Raw genomic sequence first — 12297 nt, forward strand, 5'->3', positions numbered from 1 at the left:
GGGGTAGAAAAGTTCAATCTGAAAAGTTGTTTTTATGGGTTGTTCATGATGAATAGTTCAAATCGTGTCTTAACAGAATTCCACTCTATTTAGTCTGATGCCAGTATCAAAGCTAGCCCTCAAATTTAGTGACAGTCATGGTTTAAGACATTTTTATTTAGGGGAAATTTTAATAAGTTAATTTGCTTTTTTGGAGGTGGTGAGGTGGGGTAGTGGTCTTAGGGGTCTATATTGGGACAATGGAGCACTTAGGTAATTTGGTTATATAACCTGGTTATCAGAATTCCCTAGGACACCGAGTTTTCTTATTTCCTTTTCTTTTTTTCTTTCTTTCTTTTTTTCTTTTGGTAGAGAGCTGACTTGAGAGAGATCTAGAATAGCTTACTGGTTATAAGGAGGTAAGAAGAAAGAGTACCAGCTTTTCACTTATCTGATCTATATGGTAATTAGATGTGTGTCATTAAATAAGATGAAGTATGGGGAAAGTGTCTTGTAAATATTCAAATACTCCGCTATTTTTTATTATGACACCATCTGAAGCATCTGAAGCAGCCTCTGTTATGCAATAGCTCTCAAAACAGTGTTTGTTGAGTTATATTAAATTAAATCAAGGAGAAATTGGATGATAGATAAAAAATACAAGTAAGTTGAAGAGGTTGACAGTTAATGTTCTCCATGTAAAATCTCTGTTAGCAGTGTTGGGTGAGCAGAGGGCTTATTTTCATTGTCAATGGCATGGAAAAAAATTTGTTAGATACAAAAACAGTATATTCTAGTAAGATGGTCTTGAAATTTTATTCTTATTTTTAAGACTGTTGACAAACAGTTAAACTAACAATCAATTAATGAATGGCAGCAACGTGTTGAATTTATCACAGCTGGTGATTATAGAGTAAGTATGGCTTTGTTTCCTATGTGTGCTAAACTTACATTAGGAGATCCATTGTATTAAGGAGCTATTGAAGTTGCCTCTGAGGGAGATCAGAAAATCATATAAATCCAGTCTATAAACATGAGAACTCTGAGCTACAGACCAAAATCAGCCACCATACAATTGTTCAGATATCTGGCCCAATCCTAGACAGTGGTGCTTCTCTATGTGGGATTCAATATCTGGTCCCTAGGGTATGGATAAAAGTTTCAGGGCAAAAATTCTCAGGCTCTGAGCCCCCCCCCCCCAAGAAGATTTCCTACACTTCCATGACCAATCTTTTTAATTATTCTAACGCTAGTTGGAAAGAGAATATGGTGCTAGAGAGACCTACATCATCTTGTCCAGAGGATAAGAGTCTGGGCAGGAGGAACTTCTTCTTCTTCTTCTTCTTCTTCTTTTTTTTTTTTTTTTTTTTTTACCAATTAAATCAAAGGGCAGTTTATTAAAAAAAAAGAATCAAAACAGAAACTCTAAGTACCAGTGTGTACATTGTACACATTTAAATGACTCACAAGAATGAAGTTTTTTTTTCATATACAAGAAGATTATACCACCTTGTTTATCAAAAGATGTTCAAGGAGAAATTGGACTCCAAACCGCATACAAGATTGCCATCTTAATCAGACTGCATTTCAAACATGCAACGACGCCACTGGTAATAAAGCTTTGGAATGGGTGTTCATTCTATTATTTGACTACAAATAGGATAGAAAGCAAGATCCGTTGAGAATTTAATCTAAAATAGAATGGAAGCTGTCACTGTCTGCCTCAGCACTCCTCACTCCTCTGCTGCCATTTTGAGCAAGTACTCCTTGTCGATCTTGAAGAGTCTCCACCCCTCCTCGCTGGACAGATCAGAAGCACCTCTTCTTTCGTAGAAGCTGATAGATGGTTCGTTCCATTCTGCTACCAAGAAGTGCATGCTGCTGCAGCGACATTTCATCGCAACCTGGCTTAGATTTCTTCAGGATTTCTGATCCTATGCCAAAGCCTCTATAATCCCTCATTACGAAGAAGTCCTCAAGATACAAGAGTTTGTCTATCCATGGGTCATAGGTAAAGTAGTACATGGCGAAACCCACAACACTGTGTCCTTCTGGAGACTGGTGCTCCTTGGGCACTTCTGCAACCAGGCAGTGGTAGAAAGGGTGCTCTCCGAAACCATCCTCTAGTAGATCTTTTCAGTTAACATTACTTGGTCTTCCATGTATTCCTATTTAGCCAGTTCCTTGATCAGCCGCAGGATGTCACTGCAGTCGGCGGTGGTGGCCGGGCGGATCACGAATTTAGCCATTTTCGTCTTTTGCTTTTCTTCCCTTTGCGGACCAGGCCCCTGTACTTGAACAGCAGGAGGAGGTGGTTCCTCATTCGTCTCCCAGGAGCGTCCTCTTCTCAGTCAGGCTGGCACCAAGACCCGGCGGACCTCGGTATAGGACAGAAAAGCTACATCGGATTGCGAATAAACCTGCGCGGCGGAGGAACTCCTTTAAGGAGAGCTCATCCCATGTCACTGGTGTGGAGTGTGTCATTCCTTGTGAGATCATAGGCTAGAATTAGAGGGGATGGGTTAGTGACAACTAAGGCTCAAACTCATGTAGTCCATGGGAAGATCATATGGCAGCCAGTAATAGCAGCAGTCTGTTCTTTCTCAACCCTACACAGAGGGAGATCCAAGAGCAACAGTGGGCTCAGGTTTAGGGGATGCTATGGGATGTAAGTCCAGGCCAGCCATCCAGGCCTTGGGACTCTTAGGGCAGTGTCATGTGGGCTGCTGTCATTAGCCACAACAGAATGGCTCTGAGGCTGCCCAACTCATATCTAAAGAGTCCTCAGAAACACTGGGTAGGCTCTAATTTGGTGAGGTCAACAGCAGAGATCTCTGAGAAGTAGAATACTTATGGTATTCTATTGTCAAGGAGGGCCTGTCTGGAGGTCTGGAGGAATAGTGACAGAGTCTAGGTCCCTGTGGAGAGGTGCCTTGTTCAGGTTAGGTCAGCTGTAGACAGCTGATCAAGAATATGGTTCAGAGCAGGAAGAACTGTTATATAAAATGTGAACTGGGGAAGAAAGCAGAGTCATATAGATTGGATAGAGTTTCAGCAAGACCTGGTAAGGAGACTGCAGTCAGCAGACTGTTGTGGGCACCGGTGGTTCCCTTCAGGGACACAGCCTACCATGCTGACAACAACAAAGCTAATCCTAGGCTCTGTGTACTGCTACGGCCTGCTGATAGACCACCATGCTGGAGAGTTAGAACTGGCTCAGGGTAGCTGGGGCTGAATATGCAGATTAAATCTTCAACACCTTTAGTGGGATGGAGTAAGGGCAGGTGCTCTGTCCTTGGAGGCAATAAAAGGTTTTTGTGATACAGAAGAGCTAGTTTTAATGTGGAAAGCATTAGATCATTATCAAAGGCATGTTTGTGATATTTCTGGGTGGCTCTTATATGAAGAGAAGTTATGATAATGTACCAGAATAAATCACGGAATATTTATTTTGAGAAACATGCTCTGAGCCAAAAATTAAAACACATGGTGTGACAAATATGAGCATACTGATATGGATAATTGGATAAGACACCTGCATTCAGGATTGTTTTGGAAAATAGGAGAGCATGTGGTAACCAGCATATGCCTTGCAGAAGGGCTTATCCAGAATAGGAGGGTGAGGGTTTGGACATAGGAAAGTAATAGAGGCCGAATGGGTTAGGGGCTTAAGAGAGGTGTTCAGGAAAGGGAGAGAGCTTGTCCAGTGGAGGTAGTCAGGGAAGACTTCATAAAGGTGACAGCACATAATTGCATCTTGGTAGATGTAAAGGTTTTAAACAAGGGGCTATAGGTATGAGGGCCTTTTAGGTGAAGGCACCAGGTGAACAGAACCAAGTTTGGAAGCAAAACCTATAGGAAGTACCATTGGTAGTATATAATTCTTTGGGGAGAGTAAGATAAGGCAAGACTATAAAGGCAGATTCTATTGTCTTGTGGGTCATGTTGAATGGGAGATTTGGTGCTCTACCCAGGGTTGGGAATATAAAGGTGGAAAAAGTCAGGAATGAAGACATGTGTTTGGAAGATGCAGATTAAATAGAAATTAATGTGGTTAGAAGTCATTCATGGAAATAAGTGAGACAAAGGACATTCAGTTAGAGAAGAGAAGTATGGCCCAAATCTTAGATTTCTTGGGGTATAATGAGATTCTGAAGATTTATCCAATTTAGGAGAAAACTCTGGTTGATTGAGAATTAAGGCAGTGAAGAGAGGAGCAGGTATCAAAACAGAATACTTCTGAAAGACAGGGAAAACAGAAAAAGAGAGAAGACCATGGAGTTGCTTTTTCAGTCCTCTATAACCTCAGGAATACAGGTGAGCATTTCAGGTGACCAGGGTTAGGGATAAGGATAAGAATGGAATTCTTGTTCAAAGGATTACAGCAGTAAGTGGTTCTCAAAGTATAGTTCCTAGACCAGCAGTGTCAGCATCACCTGGGAACTTATTTCTGCAAATCCTTGGGCCCTATATTCGAGCAACTGAATCAGACACGCTGAAAATGGGCCTCGCTGTCTGTCTTATCAGGCCATCCTGGTGATTCTAATGGCTGCTCACCTTTGAGAACCACTGTGCCATAGTAATGCATGGTGAGGCAGTTGAGCCCTAGATCCCCAAGGTTTAAGTAAGTCTATTTATTGAAGGATTTCTAGACCTTCTGTACCCTCTAGGGTACAGTATTCTTATAAGCTTCCTTATTTATTATGGCAAACATAGACTGCTCTTTATTAGGATGGTATGACTTGAGGGAGAAATGTCAGCTTTGCAACTTGTTACTTTGTATTTTACTGTCCAAAGGCATTGAGTCATTAGAGGCATTGGGGTCATTTTTCCCTTCAGACCATTTTGTGGGGGGACTTGTGATGAAACCTTAAGCCAGGGACAGCAAAGAGATTTTATCTTCTGTACTATGTTGCTTAGGAATGATTACTTGGAATTCTGTATTAGCAATGTCTGCCATAGGCCCAGCGGGCAAAGAATAGGGGCCAAAAGTCATATATTTACCACTCCTGCCATAAGCTTTTATCAAGATCCCCAGGACATGGGATACTTTTGGAGGAAACAGAAGCCTAGAGAAAGGAGAAAGGTGCTGAGGAGGTGCTGATGTCTGGGAAAGAATCTCACAATTTTTCCAGGGGCCTACCGTGTTGGCTTCTAATATATGTTCCTGACATCTGACACCAACACGAATACCCACACCTTGGAAAGGTTCTAGGAAATGTAAGAAACTTTGGGGTTTAAAAAAAGGGAGGAAAAAGCTGCTTTTGCTCATTAGAAATGTGAGAAATTGTATCGAGTCTGCTGTTCTCTTCTGGAATCTACTTCTGGCCTTTTGTTTTGCTGTGGTATAGACCAGGCATCCAAATGAGATTATGGCCAGGAACAATAGTGACTGTTCACCTGAAGGTTCTCTGGGCTCCCCAAAACATGGCAGAACAACCCTGTACCCAATAAGTTTTGTGTATTCATCAGCTTACATAAACAGTTAAATTGGCTCACTGAGTGGTATTTCTTCATAGAAAGCCTGCTATCCTACTTACCATCCTAGTCAGGGGACTTAAGTTATTATACATATTTTTAGCCCTGTGGTAGCATAATGACCATTTTAAAGTGAAAATCTTAGAGAATATCCTGAAGAGTAATTAACTATGACACCTGGCATAAGGAAGAACTAAATACTGTTACATAAAGCATAAAACTGAGGCCTCCTTTGAGTTAGATATGAACAAATGTTTTTCCTATTCAAACCTAAAAATCTGAATCAGTGACAAGTCTTTGGGTTTATATGGAAGATCATCCACTCAACTGGCAGGGTAAATAATGAACTTGGGATGTAGCTAGAAAAAGCATGGGACTGGAGAACAGGAAAAGTGTGTTTTAGTTTTGGCTTTTGTGTTACTTTCATGTTCTTGGGCATGTCCCTTCATCTCTCTTGGTCTCGGTGTCTGGATCTAGAGAGTGAAGGGAGTGAGCGAAGTACTCTGTGAAGTTCCTCATAGTTTCAGGATGTTAGTGATTTATCTGGGTTTGTTGATTTATTTGATCTGAACATACCACTGCCCTGGGCTCCCATGGTTTGAGTTTCTAGTCTTGCCACTAGTTCTACTTTCTTTTTTTTTTTGCCAGGGAATGTTTATTCGCTGGGTCTAATTATCTGAGCCAATGTCTGATTCCATATTCCCCTAAACACTGCTCTAAAAATTCTACCTGTTGGGACAGCAAATAAAAAGTCTCTGTGGTATAAATTTAAAATAAAATGAAAAGTCCCCCACATTTCAAAGGGACATCTAGAATACTTGAAATTTCTTTTATTTACTTCTTTGGCTTACGACATTCAAATCTTACCTGTACATTAATTTATATCTCTTTGAGGCCATACTGTTTGAAATGCAATTTCTGTTCTTAGGAGCTTACAATCTAACAAAGACACAAACTGAAAGGAGTCGCATGATGGTAACACCTCCAGGGTTATTTTTGAACATAGGAGGGAGGAGTGACTACCGAAGGCAAAATGTTAAATGAAAGTAAACAAATATGGTAGGAGATGGAATCCATTCTGGTGTTCTGGTTTTGCATCTGTGGTTGGGACTTAAATGAATTAGACACATATACTTTTTCCAATGCTGTGGGAAGTAAAGAAAAATCTGAATTCCCATTTGGGAAGAAATAGAGTCTTCTTTCTTCTATATGTAACTCAAATCAGTTTTTCTCTCTCTTTCAAGTGGAGATGCTACCCAACGTGCTCTAGTGAATATATAAGGTAAACTCATGGAGAAAATATTTAATACTTTATGTGTTACAGTGCTCAAGCACTGGATTGCTTTTGACGTGCCAAATGTACCAATCTTGCCCATGTAGTATTTGTTTGCTTAGAGCATCTTCCTCCGTAGGGGTAAAGATAAGTTTCAGCCATGGCAACATTACATTCTTAATTAGTGGAATTCAAATGAGTGAGATGTTAGTGTATTTTGCTCATAAAAATCAGTAGGTAGACCTGGTGGTGGTTATTATGGAGGGCACGTATTGCTTGGAGCACTGAGGGTAGTGCATAAACAATGAATTCTGTTACATTGAAAAGAAATTAAAAAAAAAAAACCCCAAAAAAACCCACCCCCCAAAAAATCAGTAGGTAGAAACCAGTGCAAAATGCTTAGCTATCAACAGTCTCAATAGGGTGCATCTGTGAATCTTACACTCTGTGTAAGTACTAGGAGTTACTGTGTACCAGTTCTAAAACACCATTGGAACCCAAGAGCCATTGAACCTTTTAGAGAATGTCATTTGAAAAATTAGAGAATATTACACACTTTTAGCTAGATTTTTAAGCATACAAAATGATCAGACTTCGGTCTGTGTTAGGGAATCTGCCGAGTCACTGGGAGGCAGATAAGGCTATAGATTAGCCCCAGGCCTTCAGAAATAGCCAGAGTGCACTAGCAGGACTCTGAAAGAACTTGTGCACTTGTAAACTTGGCAGGTCTGTAGCTGTGAATGGTTGAACCACACCAGATGAACTGTTGAGAATGCTGAGAGAGCCAGGGAAAGAACTTGCTTATTTCTGCCTCCTGAAAGAGGGAAAAAATAATCTGAATGACAGACATCCAACAGGATGGTGGTTCAGTACTTGGAAAGCAGTGAGACTGAAAACCACCTGTGGTTGGTAATGGAAAGCAAACATCTTTTTTTTTTTTTTTTTTTGAAAGTACTATTTTGAGCTTTATACCTCAAGTGAAATGCCAGGGGCACAGAGGTGGACAGTTGGTTATGTGACATCAAGGGTGAGTCCTTATGACTCATACGGTTCAGGGTCCCCATGAATTAGAAAGAGTGAATGTACTGGACTCAATTCAAAGAACAGAAATTCAAAAGTATAATAGCTGGCTTAAGAAGACAGATTAAGAGGCTTGAATATGTTTGGCTTGGATGAAGAATGAAAAAAGGGGATATAATAGCCTTCTGCAGGTCCTTGAGGAGCCGAAACTCAAACTAAATAAGGAGAGGAATTGTTTGGGGTGGTGTACAGAGGCAAGCTATGCCCAACATGATGAAATTGAGAAAAGGAAAACTCGGCCTGAATGTCAGGAAAATATTTCTTATACAAATTCTATAAATCTGCCAAGGGAAGTGGTAGAAGTCTAGTTATTTGAAATCACTTTAACCTAGATTGAAGAAACCACTCATATTTTTTGGTCCTCTCCCACTTCACCTTTTTGCTATCTGAAAATCTATGATTTGTTTGTTCTTACAAGTATTTGCAAGTTCTCTATATTAGGTGTTTCCTCTGAAAATCTTGAAGATATTTTATATATATTCTTCATTTTAAAATAAATAAGAAGAGTTAGAGTCACCAGAAAAAAGTAATCAGAATGCTTATTACATTTTTTCCCCTTCAGAGTCCATTCCTTATATGGCTTTGTTCAAGCTTATTTGGTTACAGGCTTTAATTTATTTTTACATTTCAAATGGAATTGCAACAAGAGTAATTTTGATTGGATGCTTCACTTAAAAATAAAATGGAATTCTATCAGGAATGAATAATAAAAGGGAACTTAGAAAATGCACCAATCTGTGGAAATTAAACAACATATTCCCAAGTTATTAGTGAACTAAAAAAGAAATCTCAAGAGAAATTAGAAAATAATTTGAGATGAATTAAAATGAAATAATACAGCAAAATTTATAGGATGCAACTAACACAGTGCTTAGGGAAAATTTATACCTGTAAATGCCTAGTTTAAAGAAGAGGGGTGTCTGGATGGTTCACTTGGTTGAGCACCCAACCCTTGATCTTGGCTCGGATCTTGATCTGAGGGTTGTGATTTTAAGCCCCACATGAGGCACCATGCTGGGCGTGGAGCCTACTTTAAAAAATAAAAAAAAAAGAAGAAGAAGAAGAAGAAGAAAGATCTCAAGTCAATAACCTAACTATTCTCTTAAGAAATTGGAAAAACAAGGGATGCCTGGGTGGCTCAGTAGGTTAAGTCTCTGCCTTTGGCTTGGGTCATGGTCTCCGGGTCCTGGGATTGAGCCCCACATCGGGCTCTCTGCTTAGCGGGGAGCCTGCTTTTCCCTTTCTCTCTGCCTGCCTCTCTGCCTACTTGTGATCTCTGTCAAATAAATAAAATCTTAAAAAAAAAAAAAAGAAATTGGAAAAACAAAAGTAAACTAAGCCTAAAGCGAGTGGAAGGAAGCAAATAAAGTTTTGAATGGAAATAAGTAAAACAGAATGCAAAAACAGTAGAAAAATCAAGGAAGCCAACAGTTGGACTTGGTCTACAAAATTAATAAAAATTTAGATAGATGGACTAAGAAAAAGAAGAGAGAAGATTCAAATTACTAAAATTAAGAATAAAAGAGAGAAATCACTACTCACCTTACAAAAATGACAAGGATTACAAGGAATACTATGAATTATTAAATACCAACAAATTAGGTCATTGAGATGAAATGGACAAATTCCCTGAAAGACGCAAATTACTGAAACTACCTCAAGAAGAAATAGAAATTTCAATAAACTTATTAAAAGTAAAGAGATTTAATTAATAATAAAACAACTTCCCACAAAGAAAAGTCCAGAACCAGATGGCTACACTGGTGAATTCTAGCAAATATTTAAATGATTAACACCCATCACCCACGAACCCTTCCAAAAAGTAGAAGAGAAAGGAATACTTCTTAACTTATTCTCTGAGATAAGCATTACAGAACAAACCAGATAAAGATACCACAAGAAAAGAAAACTGCTTGTGAATATAGATGTAAAAGGTCAGGAACAGGACAAGAATGTCCACTCTCATCACTTCTATTTAACATTGTACTGGAGGGTAATTAAGCAAGAAAGAGTAATAAAAGGTATTCAGATGATACAAGAATGGTAAAACTATTAGAAGAAATAGAAATTTCAATAAACTTATTAAAAGTAAAGAGACAATATGGTCTTGTATATAGATAATCCTAAGGAATCCACTTAAAAAGAAAAAAGACTAGCAGAAATAATAAAGTTTAACAAAATTGCAGGCTGTAAGATCAATATACAAAGCCAATTGTATTTCTTTACATTAACAATAAACATTCTAAAAATAAGAGTAAGAAAATATTTTAATTTATAATAGCATCAAAAGAATAAAATACTTTGGTATAAATTTAACAAGAAGGTGCAAAGTTTGTCCACTGAAAACTATAAAACATGTTGAAAGAAATTAAAGAAGATCAAATAAATGGAAAGACATCCGATAATCATAGATTAGAATATTCAATATTGTCAGTATGACAGTATTTCCCCAAATGGGTTCCAGATTCAATGCAATCCTATCAAAAGTTCAGATGGGTCTTTTTTTTTATTTTTTAAAGAAATTGATAAGCTGATTCTAAAATTTGTATGGAAATACAAGAGAATCAGAATAACCAAAACAATCTTGAAAAAGAGGAGCAAAGTTAGAGAACTCACAAATCATAATTTCAAAACTTACTATAAAGTACAGGAATTTAGACAGTGTGGTACCGGTGTAAGGATAGACACATATGGAATTGAGAGTCTAGAAATATGCCCTTCCATTTATAGTCAATTGATCCTTGACAAGGTGCCAAGACAATTTGATAGGGGGAAAAAAACCCCAGTTTTAAAATATGACACAAAGAACACAAACAACTAAAGAAGAAGAGGAAGAAAAATATGAATAAATTAAATTACATTAAGGTTAAAAACATTTTTGTTACAAGCAATACTATCAAGAAAATAAGACATCCCACAGACAGGGAGAAAATATTTATAATATAAAGAAACACATTGCTTGTTTGCTTATTAGTATCCCTGACTGGACTTTGGCTCTAGGAGGGCAGAGGCCATTATAATACTAACACCTACAACAGGTCTGATACGGTATGGATAGTCATTAGGTAATTGTCAAATAAGTGAATAAATGATGTGAGAACTGGGAGAGTAAATAATGACTCAAGACTGCAAGCTTAGGGAACAAGGAGGTAATGGAAAAGTTGGGTACCGGCATCTATTTGTGGGAGAAAATGATGAACATCCACAAGCTAATTTCAGACAACAGGTGGGTTCTCTGAGGCAGTACCCAGCCCTCCATACCTCCTGTTTAGCACTGACTCTGATGTGGAAAATGGCCCAGTCCTGCTTACATTACCTATGTACTCCCGAGGACTCAGATGTATGTTTTCCCCGAAGACAGCGTATAATTTTGAGAATTGTGATCATTTTTTCCATGTTCTTTTGAAGGCTGTGAAATAATTTTAGATGCAATAGTAATTCTAGGTCCCTGCTTACTCTTGACCTTTGAAGTTTGATTCAAAACATCACACACCTCCCAGCCCAGATGTTGGCAAGTTAATGATATATTGCTACAGGAAAGAATTTGGTCCTGTTTGCATAAGCAGCTGGAAATCTTTGGTAATGTTATCTTACCTCGATTTTCTTTTTTCAGAATAAAACTGAAATATAGTTCTGTCAGTATAAAGGCAAAAGATAAAGAACTAGGAAAAGTAATGAAATTTCCTAGCATTTACGGTATGGGGCATTGTCATGCAATTTTCGTGAGACCTCATCACACCCTTAGCAACTCTTCCAGCCCAAGAATAAAGAGGATAATTTCCAGCTAAGTGCATCCGAAGGCTTTTTTTAGAGCTCGAGTTCCTCTAACCCATTTCCTACATCCAGTCTTCATCCTTGGTTTCTAAATGATAGGATTCACACAGAAATAATTACCAAACCCGTCCCACTAACCACTCATAAAAACGCTTTTTTTTTTTTTTTTTTAACTGGCACAATTGACTTTAAGAATAATGTCTTTATAGGTAAGCAGTCAACACATCTAGCCAATGCCTTTTGGTAGATCTCCTAGTATAATGTGAGTCATAGTGATGTGTGTATATATCTTGAGATTTTCTACTGGGTGGTAAGCGTATTGAGAATATGGGACAGATATCCTTGTTGACCCCTAATACGATGTTTTACATTAACTAAGTGCTTACTAAGTATCTGTGATATGGATAAATTTGTCTGTATCACCTTTCTGGTGCTGGTTAGCTGGTTAGTGTGCAGTGCTGGGCATGGACAGCTCAGCGAATACTAGTGAATCAAATGTAATGACATTGTCTCCTAACACCTCCCTAATATTTATTTTTCTGGGGAAGGACAGCTAAATGTGCCCCAGAGAGTCCTAGGCAGCTTCTCCTGTCCTCTTAGGCTTGCATGTTGTCTTTAGGCATGGACAAGGCTGGGCCTGGAAGTATTATTATTTTTCTGAGTCAGTGCAGAATCCAGTTTGTTTGCTTGTTTATTGAATAAAGAGATAGAAG

General features: G+C 38.4%; 1 long non-coding RNA gene and 1 pseudogene across 1 annotated transcript in view; one reads left to right on the forward strand and one right to left on the reverse strand.

The window, feature by feature from the left end:
- Positions 1 to 1356: 1356 nt before the first annotated feature.
- Positions 1357 to 2398, reverse strand: LOC116591400 (annotated as a pseudogene).
- Positions 2399 to 3290: 892 nt separating this feature from the next.
- Positions 3291 to 12297, forward strand: part of LOC116591401 — a 31700-nt gene continuing 22693 nt past the window's right edge. Inside the window, exon 1 of the long non-coding RNA XR_004285998.1 lies at positions 3291 to 4296. This is a non-coding gene — a long non-coding RNA (uncharacterized LOC116591401). The remainder of the gene's footprint in view (positions 4297 to 12297) is intronic.

This window comes from Mustela erminea, chromosome 5, assembly GCF_009829155.1.
Source record: "Mustela erminea isolate mMusErm1 chromosome 5, mMusErm1.Pri, whole genome shotgun sequence".
Classification (NCBI taxonomy): Eukaryota; Metazoa; Chordata; class Mammalia; order Carnivora; family Mustelidae; genus Mustela; species Mustela erminea.